General features: G+C 43.1%; 1 protein-coding gene across 9 annotated transcripts in view; it reads left to right on the top strand.

Moving 5' to 3' along the window:
• Positions 1 to 23,988, top strand: part of MBNL2 (muscleblind like splicing regulator 2) — a 161,857-nt gene that overhangs the window by 6,182 nt on the left and 131,687 nt on the right. The window contains exon 1 of one of the 9 annotated variants that reach the window (XM_072782584.1): positions 17,689 to 17,708. The exons of the other annotated variants lie outside the window; for them this stretch is intronic. The gene's annotated coding sequence lies outside the window, so the exon portion shown is untranslated. Of the gene's footprint in view, positions 1 to 17,688; positions 17,709 to 23,988 lie in introns of those variants that run through there. 9 annotated transcript variants of the gene reach the window in all.

The raw sequence follows: 23,988 nt of genomic DNA, 5'->3' as shown, positions 1-23,988 counted from the left end.
GGGGACAAAAGCTATACTGGCTTCCTGCTTCAACCTAGCGACGCAGTAGTAGCAAGGTGAGTTTGGTTATGGATGGCAAGGAGGTGCTTCTAGAACATAAAGTTTATTAATGGTTGCAAATGGCCTGTAGAGCTGGGAAAAACCAAAGTCAAGAATGAAACCAAAATTCAAAGTACTGCATTTGCCCATGAGAGCATCTCATTGAGTCCTCCTATGCCTGTAGGAGGTCAATTATTTTTAGAAATCTCAGATATACCTGATATAGTTTACATTATAATGCAAAAATGCCGAGTGTAATAATAATAGTAATGTCTTACGTTAAATCATTCAGCATAAATCATTTCCGTTTTTATCATCTCTTTAATAGTCATGAAATCCCCCTTTTGTCCCCATTTTATGAGTTAAACAAAAACTGAACTTGAGTGAAGTTAAGCAATGTGTTAAAAAAATTTTTCAGTAGCCAAAAAGTAGAAAAGCTAGTCCTCAAAGCTATAGGAATCTGTGCACATGACATTCAATGAGATAAAGCAATCTTTAAATGAAATCACCCTGTAGTGTGAGTTGAAGTTTTCTTGTAATGGATGTTGCATAGTGGATAGAGCCCAACCCAAGCAATTTGGGAAAGACACTAATGTTTTTAATTAAGATATTGAATTATTTTAAAAATCTATAAAATTTCTGGCATCCTAGATGTAAGCTTCAATTAATCAACTAAATAGTATTGGTGAAGCGTATATTCTATCAATGATTTACTGCTTGTAAATTTAAATTCTCTGGTAGTTCAGGAAAATAGAACTCTGTTTAGGCTGGGGTAGTAGATAACTTTATAGAGGAAGAGATGCTTCCTGTAGCTCTGAAAGGATATATTTTGTCCAATCAGTGGTTCTAAAGTGGAATGTCTATACCCCAGGCCTAGGTAGGACAAGATTATTCACTAGGTGAGGAATAGCTGAACTTGCATCTTATACATTATTTAGCTCATCCTTTTATTTTTTTATTTTTTTTAGCTCATCCTTTTAAAATGTCAATTTTCTTTTTTTTATTTTTTATTTATTTAGGATAGTCACAGAGAGAGAGAGAGAGAGAGAGAGAGGCAGAGACATAGGCAGAGGGAGAAGCAGGCTCCATGTACCGGGAGCCCGATGTGGGATTCGATCCCGGGTCTCCAGGATCGCGCCCTGGGCCAAAGGCAGGCGCTAAACCGCTGCGCCACCCAGGGATCCCTAAAATGTCAATTTTCATATGTGTTTGTATGTATATAGCATATTAGTAATTGTTATGCAAGTATAACATTTATAAATAAGTAACAACCTTACAACCGTTGTTCCTGCTCAAAAGTATTTTTCTTTTTTTTATTTTTTTTATTTTTTATTTTTTAAATTTATTTATGATAGTCACACACACACACACAGAGAGAGAGAGAGAGAGAGGCAGAGACATAGGCAGAGGGAGAAGCAGGCTCCATGCACCGGGAGCCCGATGTGGGATTCGATCCTGGGTCTCCAGGATCGCGCCCTGGGCCAAAGGCAGGCGCCAAACTGCTGCGCCACCCAGGGATCCCAAAAGTATTTTTCTGATATGGGGATATGTTCAAAAAAGTTGGGAGAGGACAGTAGTCAAAATCAGAGAGGGGAAGGTCATCTCCAGAGGGAGGAACAGCATGAGGCGATGTAGAGGACAGTGTGGAAACTTGTCCTTGGAGGACAAAGATGAAATGTTGGGGAGGAGTGGGATATAGGTTTACTGGGAAAATCAGAATATGGAAGGTCTGAAGAGATATAAGGAAGGGTTTAATTTTGTTACTGATAACATCACATCTAATGCTTTAAAAGTGCACAATTATGACTTGTAAGATAGGGTTAGAGGTTTGGCAAAAAAACAAAAAAAACCCCAAAAACTTTGGTAATATTCTAAGTTTGATGTGGGAAAGAGTTGAATTGGAAGAGCAGTGAGAAGATGGAGGGAGAAAGGGCAAATTCAAAAGGTGTCCTGAAGGGAAAGTAAGAGAAGATACTGAGAGCTTAGAAAAGCCAAAAGGACCCTGGAGTTTCTAAAGGAGAAATATCGACAGAACCCTAAGAGAAAATTGGGGTAGATAGAAAAAAGGGACCAACCAATAGGAATGCAGTGGAGAAATGGAAGGAGGTGATGAATTTTGGGTTCTGGTCATGGTGCTTTAGCTAATTATGGGTCATCCAAATGGGCTATCCCGTAGACATTTGACAATGTGGGAATGGACAACAGCTTAGATGCAAGGTTTCAGATGTAAATCGAGGCATACCTGTGTTGAAATCATAATTGAGACCATGGATGCTCGCAACCTCCAGGGCAAAGGGACCATAACTGGAGACAGGCAGATGATCAAGGATGTGCTCTGGGGAGGACTGCCAGAGGCCTAGAAGAGAATAGGAGCTGGCAAAGAATCAAGAATATAAATACCCACAAAGGAGCAAAATTGTTAACCAAAAAATGAATACCAAGTCTTAACACCATGCCGCAGCCTGTGGTTCCATGGGATGACAGTGTAACCTCCCACAATGCATTATCCTACTGTACGTGGTTTACCCTCTCTGGCAGGAGTGCTCAAGCCATGGCCCTTTTGAAGGCAAATATTGGTTCACTGTCGTGGTGAGAGTCACAGAATGTTGGGTGGAGGGGGCTGCCTGGGTAGTTCAGTCAATTAAGCATCAGACTCTTAGTTTTCGGCTCAGGTCATGATCTCAGGGACCAAGCCCGCACCCCCCCCCTCCCCCCGCTCTGCATTCAGTGCAGTCTGCTTGTCCCTTTTCCTCTGTTCCTCCCCCAACCCCCAATCTCTCTCTCTCTCTCTCTCTCAAATAAACAAACCTTTTTAAAAAAGGAATATTGGATGGATAAGGAAATCTTTGTAGCTGTATTTATATACAATTGACTTTTTAAAAAGTAGATTTTCAGTGATAACCACAATTTATTGTGTTTTAACACTTCAAATCAGCAGTTATCAAGACTTCAGCATCTGTATCTTGAAATACACATTTGGCGGGGGGGTGTTACTGGTTAGAATGGGAATTCCAGAGTGGTTGGAGATTTCCCTGGACACCAGTCATCCTAGTCTCACAGCCCCAGAAGTCCATTTATTCTTGAATCCTGCAGGTCTCTACTGAACCAGCCATAAGGACTGCTCAAGAAAATGAGAAAGCCCTCAAAGTGGGCAAATGGTGGTTGTCCTCACACCAGCTACCTACAGCGTGTAAACCACAGAGCCCTTCTCAAATTTCCAGATGCACAGGGAATCACCTGGGATCTTATTAAAAATGTAGATTCTGATTCTGTAGGTGGGGAGGGCGGCCTGAGATTGTGTATTTCTAACGAGCTCCCTGATGATGAACACCCTGTTCATCCACAAGGCTCTAGAACACGATGGTAGCTTTGCTGGCATAAATGTAGATGGCAGCAGACCACTGGGTCTAGCACAGTTTTAAAGGGGGGCTCCATAGGACTGGAGGCCAGGACCTACATCTTTGACACACTAAGACTTTCCAGGCTTCCCAGGCTCAGAGTGGGGCGAAATTGAACTGACTTGAGCCTTGCCCCAAAGCCTCTGTGGTCCAGGACGAAGGGCGGGGACTTGAGTGGTTTCCTGCGCTTCTGTGGCTATGGGGGGGGGGGGGTGGTCCTTGGATGTCTCCCCATGCTCGTGATGGCTGCCTTCTCTCTGGACAGAGACTCTGTTTCCCTGAGAGAATTGCTCACCGTCTCCAGGGACGGCTAGTGAGTTTATTTACATGTTTGTTCTGGAAATGCTTTTCTCCTATGAAATCTATGTGTTCAAAAGCAACCTTAGACTCTTTTTCCTCTGGACAGTGGCCAGGACAGGGGCCTGGGAGTCTCACGTGGGCCCCTCTAGTCCTCATGCCCTCAGTGCGTCAGTTCAGGGAACACCGACAAGCTCCTCGTCTCCCTCGATGGTGCAGATAATGCCGTTCCCCCCTCATTTTCTCCAAAGAGTTGCAAAGAGTAGAGAGGAAAGGGAATATGCAGTTAAAATCGCATCTGTTTAAAAATCCTAGTTTTGGGCAGTCTGGGTGGCTCAGCGGTTCAGCGCCTGCCTTCGGCCCAGGGCGTGGTCCTGGAGACCCGGGATCGAGTCCCACGTCGGGCTCCCTGCATGGAGCCTGCTTCTCCCTCTGCCTGTGTCTCTGCCTCTCTCTGTCTGTGTGTCTCTCATGAATAAATAAATAAAATCTTAAAAAAATAAATAAAAAATAAAAATCCTAGTTTTCACGTTTTGTGATACCAATGAAGATAATTTTAGAAGCGATAGCCCTCTAAGGTGGTAAGTTAAGGGAAATGTCCAGGCCTGACTGTGGACAGTTTTATATGTCACTACAAGTTTTCCTCCTTGTTTTGTGTCCATCTGTGTTCCTTCCTCGAGCGTTTCATTTTCCTGTGTGTCCCACATGTGGCTTTTCTCCTGGGCCAGAAGTTTCGCTAAACTGATTGAGAGGAAGTCCTCCCTGTCCAGACGCCCGTTCACTTCACACACAGATGGCCAGTGTTTTTATGCATTTTTAATTTACCAATAACCTTTTAGGAATGAAAGGAAACAAGTGTCTATTGAGTTTATTGAGCGCCTACTATATGCCAAGCCCTCTGCCGAGAGCTTTATGTTCAGGGACTCAGTTAAGGCTCTTTCTGAAGAACAGAAAGTCCTGGGAGGCCGAGTTACTTGCCGAGGTCACACACGAACACGTGGCAGAGCCAGGGGTGAGACCCCACTCAGTGATCTCCAAACACCCAGGCCTTTTCCCATGGTGCTTCCTTAGGGGTTTGGAGAGAAGAGAAACTTCTCTTGCCTTTGCACATACTGCTGGCCAAACTCACTCAACAGTCAGGCGGAGCACAAACAAGCAGTTACTGGTGTACTGTGCAGGCGTGAGTTCAGTTGCAGCCAGGAGCCCCTCCTCGCAAAGGGACTTGATAAATCACTGGGGATGGCTAGAGCTTTCTCTCCGTTACTCATTGTCATTAGTCGGCCTTCTTTTGACTCTTGAATCTCCTGTGTGTGTGCGCGTGCGCGTGTGTAAGAAGCTTAAAGACCTAAGGATGTCAACTTATAGATACCTTAAATAGATAATACCATATGTAAAAGCCCATTATCGGCTGGAAGGCCTGTACTAATGTGAGATGCGCTGTTCTGTAGCTCTGTATGCTGTGACAATTCTTAGGAATCCCCCCTCCCGTCCACTGCCTTCCCTCGGTGTGTCACCCGTCCTCCGCCGAGGCCTGCAGTGACTGTCACCGGCACACCTGCACACCGTCCCCATGGGCCCTGGCGCATCCTGCTCCCAAGCTGGCCCACGGGCTCTTCTCTCTGCTGAGGCCCCTGGCATCTCTGGTAAAGGGCCTGCATAGATGCCCACTGTTTCTGGGGTTCCCTTCACACCTGGCTCTTAGCTGGTAGAAAGGTCTGTTTATTTGCCCTTTTTGAAAGCCCCTCGCTCCAAGCCCAAAGTATCAGCTTCCTGGCTGCCACCACAAAGACCAGCCCCTCAGGAAACAAAACAAACCCTATCTCTAGTTTCCCTAGCTTTTCTTTAAAGTTGCTGTTGCAGCGAGGCTGCAATTAAAAGTCAGGATCAAAGGGACTCACTGCCTCTGGGGCTGGGGACCCATCGAGAGCTTGGGTCTCCTTAACTCCTTACTCCCCATGACCTGATGCTCACCTGCCCCTTGGTTCCTCTGGTGTTTGGGTGTCGGGACAGACAGGGGGCTTGGGGAGACGGTTCAGAGCCCGCGGAGGGCCCCCCTCCACACACATACACGCGCGTGCACACACACGAGAGTCTAATAGCCCCTCCTCCAGAGATCCACCCAACTGACAAAATCTATAAACATAAAATGCAAATCAGAGGGAATCCCAAATTGGGAGGAATTGGATGGATCATCTAGCATAATTCATATCTACCCTCTACCACAGCTCCAACAAGCAGGTTCTCAGTGCGGCTTTGCCCCTCTGTTGACTAGACCATCACTAGCTCAGAATGCTTACAGACCAGAACATTTTTTTAAAGATTTTATTTATTTATTCATGAGAGGTACAGAGAAAGAGGCAGAGACATAGGTAGAGGGAGAAGCAGGCTCCCTGCAAGGAGCCCGATGCGGGACTCGATCCCAGGACCCCAGGATCACCACCTGAGCCAAAGGCAGATTCTTAACCACTGAGCAACCCAGATGTCCCCAGATCATAACATTTTATTATAAAATTCATCCTTGTCCTGAAATGAAATGTGAACGTCCAGTGACTTTCACTCCCAGCCCTCATTTGGGCCTTTGGAGTGACCCAAATGCCTGCCTCTTCACAAATTCACCGACCACTATCAGGAGTCCTCTGATAGGAGCAGTTGGCAACTCCCTTAGGCTATAATACTTTTATTTATGCAACTTAAGACACTCTGAGTTTCTCTTGTGGACCATATCACTATCTTACTTGAACTTTGAACCAAGTAATAGAGGTTCAACAGAACTTCCTCACCAAGTGATAGAAGAAGGGGTGGGGTACTTCAGGTCCCTAAGCTCTGTACAGGCCTGAGCACACGGAGAAGAGCTGCTGGGTGGAGGCAAAGTGAGGAAGGACGGACGTCTTCCTCGGGGATGGGGAATGCTTTCAAAGTGTCTTCAGTCCCAACAATAGGCCGTAGATGCTTTTGGAAACACCTGGCAAGATGCTGGACATTGACTTGCAAAACCCATAGGATGATTGATAGGTAGATAGATTTAGATGGACATCTATGTATATAGGTAGGTAGAGATAGAGTTTAATAACTGATATACTACATAGATACAGATTTAGATTAATATGTGTAGATAGAGATTAATATTTATATATACAAAGATAGCTAGAGATTTAAATTAATATATTATGTAGTTAGATTAATATATACATAGGCTAGATAGTTGTATACACAGATATACACTTTAATGTATATCCATGCAGCAACAGATATAGTCTAGTATATATGCAGATACAGAGAGATAATCCACCCCATTTGAATACCACACTAAAGCAGTTTTCAGAGATCAAGTACAGGTTGTGGGTGTTCTTTGTTGTTTCTGTTTTTTCAGCTCAACAAAACGGTGATCACTGTAGCCGGGTTCCTCTGTGGCTCTCAGCACAGTCCTCGGCAGCTTGGAGACCCACTCCGCCATCAGTAGATGCCAAGGTCACTAGAGGAACGAATTAATCCTGGCTCCCATCAGCAGTGGCTGCACTAACCTGCCCTCCTTCCTCCGACAGGGAGCAACCAGGAAGGATTTTCTCCCTGGGTTCCGCAGGGGCGGGGGGTTGGGGTGGGCCCACTCAGGGCCACCCTGAGCAAACAAAGGAAGGGCTGGCCAACGACTTCCCGACTAGCTGGCCAGGTTTCCATCTAGAGAAAACCCTGTTCAGAGGCTCTCAGACTTGAGTTAAGAAAGCCTCCCCCCCCCTTTTTTTTAATAATAAATTTATTTTTTATTGGTGTTCAATTTGCCAACCTACAGAATAACACCCAGTGCTCCCGGTTTTGCTTAGGAGAATTCTCAGGTTGAAATTTAACCGAAAGCTCCCCAGGCCCTGTCTCTGCCTCTTTTTTTTCCCCCTCCTTTTTACTACTAGTTTTATTAATGTCCCTAAACCCAGCCAGCACTCTCTTCCAAGCTGAAAATTTGCCTTCTTAATTAAAACTACAAATTTTCTAGCTGACCACGAGGGAGCATACATTTTTCCCCCCTCCGGGTAAAATTTATATCTCAGAACCAAGACCAATGCTAAATAATTGATCAGAAAAAATAATTGAGAGGAGTGACTATTTTTGGAAACATTGACAGCCAGTAACCCAAGATGGGAAGTTGGAGAATGTCGCTGTTTAAAGCATCGTGGAGACCAGAGTTAATATCCGCCTCCTTAGCCAGATACATGTTGGGTCTTGAGTTGATGGTTCTGCGCCTGTGGATTTTTACTTGATGGTCTGATCTTTTCCTTCCAAGCCCGAACAATTAGTGCAGAGAGCCGAGGAAGCACCCACGTGGGCCGTGTGCTTTGTCAACAGCACGGAGTCCCCGTCTTGGATGGGCCAGGGCAGTTCTGTTTCAGCCCGTGGCCCTCCGTGGCTCCCCCGCGGGCCCCCCACCCCCCAAAGCTGCCAAAGCAGGGGGGCCCTCGGCAGGGGGATTGGCTTCCCTGTACAGTTTGGCAGAACCCAGCAAATTCTGGAGTTAGGTTTGTGACACTCTCCATCTTGCTCACTGGCTAAAAACAGAAACACACACACACACACACACACACACACCAAAATCAAAACCATATGTTCCATACAATATCAGGCTTCTAGAGAACACTGTGCCATTAAATAATCACCATCAACCTATGCACATACTTGAAGGCTATGGGAATAGGGGCCAAGCAGCTCCAGCCTCGGCTGAGGCAGGTAGAGAGGGACGATTCTGTTCCCTTCCTTTCTCAAAATGGCATGTCCTTGGAGCTCTTTCAGCTTTAATGGGGGACGCAGAAAGAGACTGCATTTACTGACTTATTTCCCTTCTTTCCATCTTCCTTCTTCCCCTCACATTTTCAGGATTGAAAATTAGAAACACTTTTCTCCTACACACAAAATTACTCTCTCTCTCTCTCACGCACACACATACACACACTTTTTTTTTTTTTTTTTTTCCTTCCTGCTTTGAAATGGCAGTTGCTGCCAGAAAAGGCTTCTCAAAGAACACATTGCTGTCCTGGCCAGAACAGTCAAAGGGTTCATTTAAAATGTAGCCGGCTAGTGAGAGGTAGTAGCTAGTTCAAGAGAGGGGTCACCCTTTGGGGGCTCAAGAGAGGGGCTTCCAGGGTCCTGTTCAGCCTGGGTGTGGGTCACGCAGATGTGTTCACTCTGTGAAAATATAGTCAGCTGGACACTTCCTTTCTGTTCCTAATACAATTTTTAAAAGGTAGCTTGGCTACCTGGCACCATCTCTCGTAAGATAAAGGGAAAGCTAGTCAGAAGGGGCCCCCGTATACTTTCACCTTACAGCCTCCTCTCCTTACCTGCCTCTCCTCTCGTACTTTCTGGGCTCCAGCTGGGAGCAGTGGGGCTCCATTCCCACTAATGACAAGGTCTGTGAAGCACCAGAGCATCCTGCCCTCAGGGCCAGTGGGGAGTTAATGCTTCAAATTCAGACTTGAAAAGGAGATCATCACTGTTAAATAAGAAGGATAATAATAATGCCACTTTGGTCATAGTGTGCAAAGCATGTCCTTTTCTGTGTGCTGTCGTTTTATGTTTTACAAACCCCTCCAAGTTTTGCTTTAAGTGTTTTGGGGTTATTTTTTTTATCTTGTTGAGCAAACAAGACTTGAGGTGGGGGAAGGAACCCCACAGGGCCTGCAGATGACGGTACCCTTTGCCCTTTCTTGCTGTGTCACCCTGGATTCGTGGGAGTCCATATAAGTCAAGGGAATGCAGGTCTCAAAAAGTAAGTAAGGGTGACTAAGGATGGCAGGAATGTGAAGCTTGCAGGTCATCAACAGGGATTTGAATCCTGGGTTCCCCTCCTTATGATGAACAAAAGTTGCCAAGTCATGTGGAACTTTGATCTGGTTGGCACAAGTCCAGGTGATGGTGCCATGTTTTAGGATTTTGATAAAGATTCGGGGCAACAAGATACTGGAAGTGCCGCGCACACAGTGAAAGCCCCATGTCATTGGGAAGGGGCCGATGTCTGTTCATCTTCACCTGTTTTGCTGGGGCAAATGCATTCTACTTAGTGAAGTTTCCTTCCTGCAGCAGAAAACTTTGCAGGAAAAAATAAAGAGTATTGTGTGAAAAGTTGAGAGAGTCTATCTTAAATTTTCCTCATTTCTCTTCCTCTCGTGGAATTTATGCTCTGGTAGGACAGATAAGATGTAAATAAATGGCCACGATGAAGGTAATCCATGCCACAGGGTCAATAGATTCCTGATGTCCAGGTGAGGCAGGGAAATCTTCCTGGAGGAGACAGCCTCTGACATGCCCCATAGAGGAAAGCAAGACCATACAGTGCCTATACTTAGAAAGTACCCGTGAAGGTTTCCCTGGAGCGTAGGGCACAGCTAAAATGCCTGGCATGGTTGTGTCTTGATTATGGAGGACCCTGAATGCCAAACTTTGAATTTTGAACTTCATTCCAAGTGCAGCAAAGAGCCACCAAATGTTTGTGAACAGGCGTGTGGGCAGTCAGACACTGCTTGGGGAGATAATTCTTTTGGGGGGGGAGGGGAGATAATTCTGTGAGCACAGTTTATTATTTTTTTAGATTTTATTTATTTATTCATGAGAGACATAGAGAGAGGCAGAGACACAGGCAGAGGGAGAAGCAGTTTCCCTTTGGGGACCCCAATGGGGGACTCGATCTCAGGACCCCGGGATCACGACCTGAGCCAAAGGCAGTTAGTTGCTCAACCACTGAGCACCCAGGCGTCCTGTGAGCACAGTAGAGAGCTGAGAACTGAGGGCACCCAGGGAGTCATGAAGGACAGAGTCGAGATAGTGGTGACCAGGATCTGGCAGGAGGCCATGCGCTGGTTCCCAAGGACAGGGCAGGGCTCGGGGAAGCCAAGGAAAAGGGAGGGAGTTCGGGAGAACCTGGAGACCATGGATTTAGGTGACAGAAACATTTACAACACCAAGGATAGATGCACGCAGGATGAAGGGGAAGATAGGTGATTGATTCTGATCATTGGAAGTTTGCAGTTGGAATGTTCTCACGGAAGTATAGGTCTAGGCTTTCTGTAGAGTACAGAGCGAGATGTACATTTGGGACTCATCCACAAAGGAGTGGGATTTGAAATCATAAAGGAGTTTGAGGTAGCTAAGGAAGCAAGTGTGATATAGAAAATGGTTGCTGGCACAGCCTTGGGGAATGCTTACATTTAAGGGGATTTCCTAGACACATTCCCAGTGGCATGGAAGCCCAGAGGGAAGAGCCTTGCAGAGACAGCAGGTGTTCCTTGGGACAGGTGTGCAGGCCTTGAGGCATCTTTCAATGCCTTAAGATCTGTGAGAAACGATCGTGCTATTCACTGTGTCCTAGAAAAAACATGGGTCGGTGATGTAATACAGATGCATACTCGGTTTTCCTCAAGCAGGTGATAATGGGAACCAAGTGAAGATGAGGACTGAGCCTGGTAGCCTGACCTTTGGGAGACACCTGGAGAGTGGTGGCTGGGAGGTCGAAAGGCAAGGTGCCAGGAGAGAGGAAGCAAAAACATTCAGAGGGTGTGGAATATTTAGAGCAATCAAAGGGGTGATGGAGGGATGTGGAGAGGAATCGGGGCCAAGATGAGACTGTGTGGAATTGAGGAAGGGTTAGCTAGGCTGGCAGAGGGCACCTGGTGCAGCTTTGAGCCTGAAGAGGCTCCCGGGGATGGGATGAAACCACCGGGTTTTTGAAGATTTGTAGGAACAGGTGTGATTCTGCTATAACAGGAAAGGTGAAAATCATCCGATAAATTGGAAGGAAAGTGTAAGTTGAGGGCTAAATGCTTCTCCAGGGAGACTCCCAGAAGCCTTTGCCTTGAAATGAATCCTGCTCTATTCCAAATAACTGTAATAGGGAGGCCAACATACTACATCACGCCCCAAATATTAATTAGAGATAGGCTTTACATCATCGCAGGCTTCCCTGTAATACAGCATCCGCTGCTTCTTTCTAAAGTGCTGTACCAGTGCTACTTGCTGGTTAGTTGTCATTTTCCTTAGCTTTTGCCCTCATTTCACTGGAGCCAGCAAAAGGATAATCACAGGCCTAGCACTCTTCCTCTAAATAATAATCTGCTAATATAGATGCCACAGTAAGACTTCTTTGTCATAGCAATCCCCCAGGCATTTTAAACTTGAATCTGGCAGGTAGTAGATGCTCAGTAAATGTTCCTGGAATGCAATGAAATGATGGGAGTGTCTTATTGCTGAGACAGGCATTTGTATAGATGGTTATTAGCGACGAGTCATACTTGCAGGAGCTCACAGCCCATCATCCACCCAAAGGCACCCAGAAGTTTCTATTTCAGATGAAGAGAGAATGCGTCCTTCCCCCCAGAGATTGTACCCATGTCTGTGTAGCTGTACTGTAGTGCGGAAGGGAGGGAGCTAAGCCCTCGCCCCTACTGCCAGGGTTCTTTTTTGCACTTGGACGTGAGAGCAGAAGTTGGCTGCTGAAGGCAATGGGCAGTCAGAGACTAGAACAAAATGCATAAACTAGGGAGTGATCTGGAGAACCCAACTTTTACAGTAAGCTTTAGTTGTTTAATTGCCGCAGGACAGATACTTCTGGCTGTGTTCAGCTGCACGGCGTGTACAGCACATCTCACAGAATGGAGTGACCTATTTATTTACCCTTGAGGGCCTCTTGAAAACTAAGTAAAAGACAAGTATGCCCACAGTCAAGGCCAGAATGAGCTCTTACAGCCACTGGGACAAGGTCAAATTGCTCTGCTACATTCTCTGCCCCACCCAACTCCAGCCCCTGGAGAAGAAAGAAGTTGTGTTTTCCTTCCCAACCCATTTCAAAGCCCTTCACCAGTTACTCCAAACGTTGGTTTCGTTGGCTGCACAAACTCTCGGGAAGCTTCTTAGAAAAGCAGGTGACAGATTCTTAGGCCACGGCCCCTGAGATTCTCACTTGGGATGTGTGGGGCAGGGCCCAGGAACCTACATTTACTGCAGAAGCAGAGTGATTTGAATATAAATGATTAACAGGCCTCTGGGAACAGGGGGCAAGAGACAATTTAAAGCCTGCATTCAAATTCTGGCTGCGCCACAGACTAGATGGGCCATCTCAGGCAAACTGTAACATGTATTTGCATCCCAGGTTTTTAAAAAAAAATGTATTTAATAATACCCAGTTCTCTAGGTGGGATTACATGAGATCATCTATGCCAAGAACTTTCTAGCCTGCACAAAATAAAAACTCAGTGTGTATTATCAGGATATAGATTTCTTTGGGTAAACATGAAGCTACTGTGAAATAAACCCCAAGTAATGCTGTGGACCCCCTGAACGACTCCACAAGGAGTAGAGACTCCACCATGCCCATCTCTGCAGTTCCTTAAAAGCCTTGTTATCATTCACAAAGACGTCACCCGTTTTACCACAAAATGCAAGAAGGATATTCTACAAAGTAATTTTATGCCAGACTTTTGGGAGCACTTATATTTGGTAGGGGTGACAGTGACCAGAGGAATGCAGGATTCCCCCAGACCAGAGGAATGCAGTTGCTTTTGAAAACAAGAGGACCGGGCCACGCTTGGAAAGCTTCGTACAGTGCATGTGTGAAAATGGAGCACTTGACCCAGCTCCATGACAGTCCATGCCTTGAGCTGTTTTGGCACAGATAAAATTGATTCTGTCCCCACTCGGGCCGTTTTTAGGTCATTCAAGCAGATGGTAACTGGCTCACATTGGGACCAAACTCCTGAACTTAAACTTTTGGAAATGAATGAATAAAGGAACGAATTTCCTGTGGGGCCAAGAAATGCTCCTGACATCTGCCAGTCCGTCCCGACCTTCTGGTCCCTGGGGAAAGGTTGGCCCTTTGTGGCTTAGAGAACAAATAAGCGAGGATTGCTCCAAGGTGTTTCCTGCGACCGTGCACTCCTTCCTTCCTGGATGTAGTGACCCAGTTGCCTGTGTTGGGAGACTCGATATGGCACGTCCCTTTCTTCCCTCCGAGAACCCATCGACAGCAGAGATATTTTCACAAGTTAGGTGGCTACTGGTGCTCCAGGTCATAAGGATTTGGGTCACACATAAACACAGAGGAAAGAAGTGTGGTATGGAGTCCATTTATGTGATCAGCACACAGGGAGAAATAAGGACAGAAAAGTGAAAAAGAAACACAAAAATAGAGGAGGGAGTACAAAGAGAAATTTATGATACTCTGAGATAGAAACATCTCCGTTTCAGCTTTCAGTTGAGAAAGATTTCTAAATGTTTCCAAATGAAAGTATATCTGCAAATCTGCAAATCCATTGTGAATCGTTTTCAAAATGCTCATTCCCTCCATTCAGTTAGCACTGATTAAAATCCAACTGTGTGCCTAGTACGCTGATGCTCCGTAAAGCAAGCAAAACGAAGTTGATTGGTAGCCAGCAGTCGCAGCGAGGAGTTAGGACACACGTGTGCGTGCACACAGGTGCGCACTGTGCAGGCCAGTGGGGCCCCCGCTGAGACGAACCCTGTTTGGATTGGGGGCCCCAGACACTTAGTGCTTAGTCGAAAGCGCTCGAGAGAGGCCGTGGGAGTGCAACCAGTTGGGCCCGACTCCCATTGGAGTGAGTCTTGAATCGAGAAGGATGCCTGGATTTAGATAACTGCCAAGGAGAGCGGAAGACATCCCGTATCAAAGGAAACTGTTCAAACAAAAGCCAATAGGAGGAAATGAGCTCGTATTGTGTGCACACATGGGGTTCCACGGAAAGGAAATTGCCTGATTCAGGACACTTCCGATGCCTCCTGAAGCTAGCTACAAGAAAAGGCTGCGCCTGTGTTCCCACAACCTGGAGAAAGTGTCTTCCTCAACCCAGGGCTGGCTGCAGTGAAAAGGGTAGGATTTTAGCACAACTACCTACATTCTTAGACTTTCAGAAACTTCAATTATAAGATGTGTCCTTAGGACCCCAAAAGTTGGTTCCTTGTGCTTTATGGTATTTGGATCTAGGTAAATGTGGGGAGCAAGGCACTTGGCTCAAATGTTCTGGTCTCTTTATGGGTAAAGCTCACTCATTCTTCAGGCTCCATCAGCCAGCTGAGGCACAGCCTGTGCCCATCTGGCAGAGTCACGTCTCTTCAGGGGGCCCTTTCTTGGCTTCCTGGGGTGGGCCAGGCCAACTGGAGTGAGGCTTCTTAATGGGCTCAGAGTGATTTTACACGCAGGCTGCTCAGCTAGACAACAGTGGCATCGACAGTCTTGCTACCTGCCATCTTCTGTCCAAAATACAATCCTGACCATGAGCTTTTGGTTCTCTAGGGTGCAGTCTGGTGCTGCCTGGTGCCCCAGGGGCAACACAGAAACAGGCATGACATTCCCAGTCAAAAGGGCCTTAGGGTCTAGAAGAGGAGCATTCATTTCAGTAAACATCAGGAGAAATAGGAATTTCCCTGGCTCCGTGAGCCCCTGGCTGGGGTGGGGGAAGGGCACCTGTGAGTGGTTAAAAAAGCATGGAATGAGCAGGACTTGTGGGTTGTTTTCTTCCCTTTTGTGTGGCCTGATTGACAGTTTGAGTACAGTTAAGCTTGGATCTGTGGGGATGCTACTATAAGTGGCATGTATCATGGAGTCCTTTCCACTGACGTCATCCTCTGAAAGTGGTGCCTGCAGAAGGCAAAATGTGGGACCAGATAGGGCTTCATGCTGGTTGTGGGGCCCAGCAATGTGCTTCGGTGCCATCGTGCTCTCTCTCCCTCTGCCTCTGCCTGGACCCCCAGAGCTATGACATGCCTCAGGCGTCCGTCCTCCCCCCCCACCCCAGGTGACTGTCTGCAGCAGTGGCCGGTGGCCAGTGTGCCCAGTGGATGTAGGAGACAAAGTTGATCTGGAAACTGTGCTCCTCATATCAAGTTCCACTGTGGTTTAGGTAGATAGCTTTTCAGTTCACTCAGGGGGATGAAAAATTAGGGTCTTTAAATCATGTTCTAGACAGACACAACAGCAACAAGGTCAACTCCAAGGACAAGAGGACTAGACAGAGGGGGGCACAGGGGCTAGGAGGGTGACGGTGGTTCTCCAGGGCAGTGGAGATGCACCAAAGGGCAGCCAGCAAAGAAAGGCAAGAAGAGTGTCACAATCGCCTTTTAATTAGCATGTTCCTTCTAATTAGGGGCTTCTGAAGCTTATCAAGCCTCATCTATAAACTAAAACTAATAGGCAGTTAGGGGTTTTTTTGTTTCCTTTTTTTGTTTTTTGGGGTTTTTTTTTCTTTTTTCCTTCCTACCCTTCAAGGGAAAAACACATGAATTAAGATTTAATTTGCCAGCAAACAGCATAATGTGAATGCACAGACACAAAACTATTTTATTCAGCATGGATAAGGCTGGATATTTAGGGAGATTTTTATCCTCCAGCATAGATCTTGTTTTGTTAACATTCATCAGAAGCAGCAAGAAAAAAAAAAGGGTAGAGTAAAAACTTCGCCGAAGATTCCTTCTTGTTCTCCTTACATCTCTGTCTCCCACAGCATCAAAAGGGCAGGAGAGGGAGCCACACCCTTCTCTTGGCCACGGCGTGGACAGTATTTTGCCCTCCCCGCTGGCTAAAAATGACGAAATAAAAACACAATTCATCTCACATGACATGGGATAATGGTGGTTTCAGAATTCCTCATAGTTTAAAGGCTGATTTACAGGATTAGGTCATAGAAATGCCTGTAAAATTCCAATGTGATTATTTAGTTATGTTCGGTTTGTTGCAAATATTACACTACGCCCCGAGAAAAACCCCACTTGTGAAGATCTTTGTCATGAATTTAAGTTTGCTTGCCTGACTTTTTTAGCTGTCCTGAATAAACGTGGGCTATAATTTTGAAAGCAACAAATTGAGGGAAACCCAAGGGGAAAGGAGGCCAGTGCCTAATAACGCTGCTGAATAAATCATGATCAGGAAAGCTAAGAAAAATCTGGAAACCAATAGAAACAAGTCAACTTATATTCAGGATGGTCCCACAAACCATTGAAGTTCGCCGAGAACCATGAAACTTTGGCTTTTTCATGTATTAACGGCCCTTTTGTGCCATTGTTTTACAATGTAGACCAGCTGATAATGTGCCTTGTTCCTCATTGACTTTGCAATCTCATTCTTTGCCACAAATATAATGGCCTGTTTGTTTTGCCGCTGATGCACACTGGCCAAAGAATCAGACATTTGTTTCATAGTGCTTGTTTTGAAGAAATCAGTTCTGGGTACATCTTTACACTGCCCATAAAAACAGAGGCTTATCTGGGTGAAAGATACCCCAGGTCTGCACTGGGGTGGGCATCCGTGTTTCCACCACTACAGAAAATGAAAATGAAATATAATAAAACTTCATTTCAATCTAATTACTAAAGAGCCTGAATTATAGACTATTCATGAAGATGTACACTTTTATTAATTATAACAACATACGGCAATTTGAACTGGCCGAGAGTATTTCTCATAATGGCTCTTAAGAAGTTCTTATTAATGAGGAAATAAGAATGATTTATAAGTAGTATTACAGGTATTTATATCTAAATGAATGGTAATGAAATGCCTAAGAAGTTTGGTCTCATAAGTAGGATAAATAATCCCATTAGAACGATGTGAAGACTCTTAATTTATTCAGCAAGCACACCCCCTCTGTCCCCTTTTTTTCATAAGCAATTCAAAGGTGACCTTTAGCCTAGTCTGGGGGTGGCTTCAACTCACAAGGGAACTCTGATCAGTCGGTGGTGGCCGCCTGCCTGGAAACTTGTTTTGAGAAATTTTCCAGTGCCAAGTCTAGATTCATAGGCAGAAAGTACCGGGATTGATTAGTCATGCCTGCTGTGGACGGGCAAGGTGGGAATAGGAGTAATGAGTGCCCTCCCATTTGCTACCCTTGGCTGGGCAGTTCAGAAGTGCTGCGCCGTTGGTGTTGTCACTGAGTCATCTCCAGAACAGCCTGCAAACTGATGGTAACTTTTCGGTGATGCTGGTAACAGTTGGTAGGTAGCTCCAAAATCCAGCAGCTGAAGCTTCTTTCTACCAGAATGGTAACCACTGAACTCCCTTAATTCATTTAAAACCCTGGGTAAGAAAAGTACACTGAATTTACTAAATGTAGCTATGGGAATGCATTTTTAATTTTTCCTAAGTTTGAAGCGCAGAATTATTTTTACAACCCTTCTTTCTACTGCATGTGATATTTGGGGAATGGAGTGCAGGATGCTGTTATGTGGGAACGAGCCCTTGGGAAATAGTATTTTGATATTTTGTTTTAATTTCATGTGCCTTTATTACATTTTTCACAAAGAAAGTGAACAGGGGCTTATTTCCCTTCACTAAAACAAATCTGAAACTCAGGGCCAGGGCCGCAGAGCTTCACAGTTTTCTTTTATTTCTAAGTTAAATAACAAATAACAAACAGGACAGAGGAAGGGAACTAACTCTTTTAAAGCACCTGCTATGTTTTAGGCACCTTGACAATTGCTTTCAAAATGTTACAAAACTTTTTTTCTTCTAAGTTAATGCTCCCAACATCCCTGACAGATATGGAATATTGTCTCATTTTATAGATAAGAAGAATGAGGTTTAGGAAGATTAGACCATTAGGTCAATATGAAGCTTAAATTGGAACCAGTTGCTAACACAGGCTGGAATTTCTGTGTGGAGTTCAGAATTTAAACATAAGCTACTTGTGCCAACTTTTTTTTTTTTTTTTAACTTGTGCCAACTTTTGAACAGGACTTTTCAGGGATATTTTATGTATTGACTAATAATTCTAGAGCTTTAGCATTTTAGGAGTCCTCAAAAAATTTTGGCTACTGCTATTTCCCTCTCTCCCTCTCCCTCTTTCTCTCTCTCTCTCCTCTCTCTCTCTTGTGTGCACATATATACCTTTAGGGGTGTGTGTGTCTACATAGTGTGAATGCCTATTGAACTTCAAATGTTTATTGCAAACCACCTTACCTTTTTTTTTTTTTTTAAGTGAATGCCTACTTATGTTAGAAAACGAAACCTCGAAAGGGTAAATTTTTATAGGAGGATAAAGACTGTAAAGTATACAATAAAATCAGCAGTGTGTGTAAGAAACCAGAATATCATCCTGACATTTTCTACAGTATGTAAATTGCAGTTCTAATCCAGAGGAAGTCTGCTTTTGGTTAAGCACTGTGAATAAACTCCTGTTTCTAAAATTCTCCATCTCTCTTTTGGTGGGAGGGGGCAGTAGGGGGTTGGCGGTAGAGAGAAACTTCTTTTTTTTTTTTTTTTTCCTGTTTTCTTTTTTTCTCTGAGAAGGCTTTTTATTAATTTCTTTTGCTGAATTTTTGACCCTGTAAAGAAAAAGAGAACTATTGTACCAAACCACACAACAGGGCAGGCTCCCCCAGAAGGGATTTTTTCCTTCCTGCTGAAGGACATAGATACCAGCTTTATGAGCTGGTTACAGCCAGCTTTGTCTCAAAGCCAGTAGATTTTCTTAATATACTTATTGCTGTTCTGTAAATAGCACAGGGGCAATCATGAATCTGAACCACTTACAGGGTCAAAATGAGACCGATACTGGTAATCTTGGGGAGAAAGTGTTGAGTAGACACAATAATGGCACCAGTAATTAGAATTCTCTCTTACTGTGCGCAACAATAGTCTTTACCACCAATCCCATTGTCTACCTCTGAAATTTATTGAGATACTGCATGCTAGAAACATTTTTTCACTGTATAGAAATCTCTGTAAATGCCATGTGATAATATTAATGATAGTAATTGTATTAAAATGTTTAATTAAGACATGAAGAGAGCTCTAAGACTGCCCACCGTGTTTCTTTAAAAAGAGAATTGATTAAAAACTGCAGTATGCTTTGTTTGTTTCTTTATGTTCAAGAATATTTGGAGGAACAGGCATCTGAATCCTGGCTATATATGACTTTCATAAAAGCTGTCAAAGAACAGGCTGAGTTTCTTTTTTCTTCTTTAAAATGGTATGCTACCCTGAATTTTAAAATTCTGAATTGCCTTTTGATTCCCTTTGAAAGAGGGACAAGAGAAGAGATATTTCCTAAGGTCTAGCTAGGATTGCTTTTCATTCTAGAAGAACGTTACTATAGTCCTTCTCAGAGCTCTTAGGGAAGGCATCATTTCTCTCCTATTTCTCTTGCTTATTGACTGAACTTAATGATACAATCTGGGACACTAATGTGTAGATTAAATGTAAAGTGTTAAAAAAAATAAATGTAAAGTGTTGCGGCGATTGAGGCTGTGGTATTGTTTATATGAAAAATGCTCAACATCACTTGTCATCAGGGAAACACAAATTAAAACCACAATGAGATACCACTTTACACCAGTGAGAATGGCCAAAATTGACAATACAGGAAACAAATGTTGGCAAGGATGTGGAAAAAGGGGAACCCTCTTGCACTGTTGGTGGGAATGCAAGCTGGTGCAGCCACTCTGGAAAGCAGTATGGAGGTTCCTTAAGTTAAAAAATACAGCTACTCTGCAACCCAGAAATTGCACTACTGGGTATTTACCTCAAAGATACAGATGTAGTGAAATGAAGTGGGGACACCTGCACCCCAATGTTCATAGCAGCAATGTCCACGATAGCCAAACTGTGAAAGAAGTTGAAATGTCCTTTGAGAGATGAATGATAAAGAAGATGTGGTATATATATATATATATGGGATCCCTGGGTGGTGCAGCGGTTTGGCGCCTGCCTTTGGCCCAGGGCGCGATCCTGGAGACCCGGGATCAAGTCCCACATCGGGCTCCCGGTGCATGGAGCCTGCTTCTCCCTCTGCCTGAGTCTCTGCCTCTCTCTCTCTCTCTCTGTGACTATCATGAATAAATAAAAAATTAATATATATATATATAATGTATGTATGTATGTATGTATGTATGGGAATATCATCATTAGAAAGGATGAATACCTACTATTTATATTGACGTGAGTAGAACTAAAGGGTATTATGCTAAGTGAAATAAGTTAATTGGACAAAGACAATTATATGGTTTCACTCACATGTGGAATGTAGGAAATAGCACAGAGGATCATAAGGGAAGGGAGGGAAAACTGAATGGGAAAAAAAATCAGAGGAAGACAAACCATGAGAGACTCTTAACATGGTTAAAAGTCAAACTAAGGTTTGGGGAAACAAACTAAGGTTTGCTGGAAGGGGGCGGGGGTGGGAGGAATGAGGTAGCTGGGTGGTGGGCATTAAGGATGTAATAATGAGCACTGGGTGTTACACACAACTAATGAATTATTGAAAACTACATCTGAAACTAATGATGTACTGTATGTTGGCTAATTGAATTTAAATTAAAAAAGAAAACTGTTTAGAACTCTAGATGTTTTTAGTTCATTCATTAGACAGCTAAAAAACAAAAAGAATGATTGGAAGATTAACAATGTTACCTACTCTATATTTTAGTCACATCTTGATTGGGTGGTTATTATTTGTACCTTAAACAGTTTATAAGCTGTTAATATTTGAATCTGTAGACCAGTTGCTCTACCTGTGATTTTTACCCCAAAACATTGTGGTACTCAATCTTGAAAACATTTAGTCTGCCTTAAAGCCAATAGGGCAAATCCTTCATTATATTTTTTAAAACTAAAATAATTTGTCATCAGACAATCTCATTCTAGTTCAATGTTTTTATGTTGCACTAGAAACAATGTTTCTTGGCAGATATTCCTTCCCATATTTATTAGTAGTCCTGGACTTAACATGTAATTATTTACTCATTGCATAACAATTTACTTTTCATAATATTTCATAGACATGTTTGAGGCTCTTGTACATGGTTGAATAGCTTAGTTGATTAAAGCAAGAGACAATGATTATGGGTTGCTGATACCATGGACTCACACTTCATCCCAAACCTTAGCCAACCCTTCTAAAAATATGTGCTCTGAGTCCCCAAAGGGATCAAGCCGTAGCATAATATCTTTAACCATGTAAAATACAAAAAGGAAACTCCATGCTCACTATTGCTGCTAAGAATAATAAAACCCAGATAATGCTTTTTTCCCCTTAGAATTTCCCCTTTTATTCTGAAATCCTATATAATAAAAGGAGGTGAAGAGAAGGTGGAGCCTTATCCTAAATGTAATGTTAAAACTGTCTCATTTGGTGCCTTAGTGGTTAATTTTACATTAATTATGTTTTATTATTAGAAGTAATAATAAGGAGTTATAATTTTACATTTTCATGCCAAGTTCTATGAGAAGTGTTATGCAAATTTTACTATATTAGGAAGCTACAATTTGCAAGCCATTGTCACTCTGTTCATTCTTTTATTTAATCTCTTTTCTTAAAAGTTGGCCAGCCCCCTACCACAACCTACTCATTGTGAGTTTGGATTATTCAAATTAACATCAAGTTGTTTAAATATTAAACTGTATTTTACTTGTGACTTATTTTTCAGTCACACTTATTATTATAATTTCTGCCAAGCAACTTGGACAACCGACTATGATATGCAATATGCTTATTGTATCAACTAAGTGGGCAAAGTTCACATCAGTGAAAATGTGTCCAAACTCAGCAAAATAATTTGACTTCCCTATTTCACTATTTTTCTTGCATTTTAGGATGTTCAGTCTGGAAAGTATATTCACATTTTATACGTGAGCATCCCTAGATCTTCATGACATTTGACCTATTGTTCAGTTTTAAATGAGGAAATGACATGGTTGCAAGCATAAAAGCCCAGGGGGCATTTTTAGAAGTTTATGAGTATTTTTTGTTTTATTTTATTTTGTTTTATTTTATTTTCTGATGATAAAATATTTGTTTCCTGAAGAAAAGATACAAAATGTTTAATATTATATGGTAAGCATTTAGATCTGACATTCTACATTGTTCGAATTTAAAAGCTGCCTAGTATCTAATAACATGAATGTACAATAATTTACTTTAGCACTTCCTGTCAGTTAACATTTACATTGATTCTGATTTTTTATTTTCATAAATTATGCTGTGATTAATATACTGATACATAAATATTTAATCCCATGCTTGATCTTTTTCCTGTAGGATATATCCCTTAAAGTGGGATTCCTAGAAACTATGTATTTTTTACCTCTTGAATATTAAAGAATACTTTTCATTTTCAGGTAGGAAATAAATGGCAGAGTATGTTATCTGGAATAATAATAATCTCCATCAACATTCTATAGACATCTTTCTATTGGCTTTTAATACTTTATATTGCAAAAGAGAAGCCAATAAATCTTTTTAAAGATTTTATCTATTCATGTGTGTGTGAGAGAGAGGGGGGGAGGGGAGGGAAGGGGCAGAGGGAGAGAATCTCAAGCTGAGTGCAGAGCCTGATGCAGGGCTCCATACCAGGACCCCAAGATCATGACCTGAGCCAAGATTATCAGGAGTTGGTTGCTCAACTGACTGAGCCACCCGGGTGCCCCTCTATAGACATTTTCCTATTGGCTTTTAATTTTTGTACTGCAAGAAAGAAGCCAATCAATTTGTTTGTAGTTAACTCTTTTTTTGGGCAGAGGGGCTAAATCATTTTAGAAATTTTCCCTTGTCTTAGTGATTACTGGAATATTCTAGGTTCTCAGAGTTTTTCATTGGCTTTCCTAGGGCATGGAAGTCTCTTCTTTTTTGACTCCCTTTGAACCTCCCCCAATTTTCTACTCTGTGTCTTTTAATTCTGCTATTTTGTTTGTTCCTTTATTTTTCTCTCTCTAGAGACATGAATTATTCTTAGTTTCAATTTTGTTTTCTGACCTCTGTATCTGTGAGCAGCTCTTGGGTCACTTAAGCCTCTTTTTCCTTTTTCTCTATGTTGAATAAATATGTCTCAAGTGTATTCTCCACCTCACTGACTCCATTTTGTACACTGACAGTGCTCTCTATTGCGTTAAATTAAGGTTTTAATTCTGCTACTAACGCGGTGGTTTCCTCACATTCTTTTCTGATGCCATCCAGCCACCATCTTTACCCATTGCTCTTTCAGTCCATTTTCAGTTTGGTCTGTTGTTTCCTCTTACTATCTTAACTTTCCTGTTTCAAGGTTTATGAAGAAAGAATGGGCTTTCCTGAATTTTATTGAAAATGCAAAGCAAGATGCTACCTTAACATTTTTTCATTTTCTTTTATGATAAACTTTGAGCTCTCCATCTTGACCTTCTATTTCTTTTTTCATTTGCAGACTCTTTACACTGGTGTCATATTGGATCTTTATTGCATATCTAAGTATTTGTTTGTTTGTTATTGGAAAGAGACCTGTGCAGGCTTGCTTCCTTTTATTC

The sequence above is a fragment of the Canis lupus genome, chromosome 17 (genome assembly GCF_048164855.1).
Source record: "Canis lupus baileyi chromosome 17, mCanLup2.hap1, whole genome shotgun sequence".
NCBI lineage: Eukaryota > Metazoa > Chordata > Mammalia > Carnivora > Canidae > Canis > Canis lupus.
This window is presented reverse-complemented; position numbering and strand designations above follow the sequence as displayed.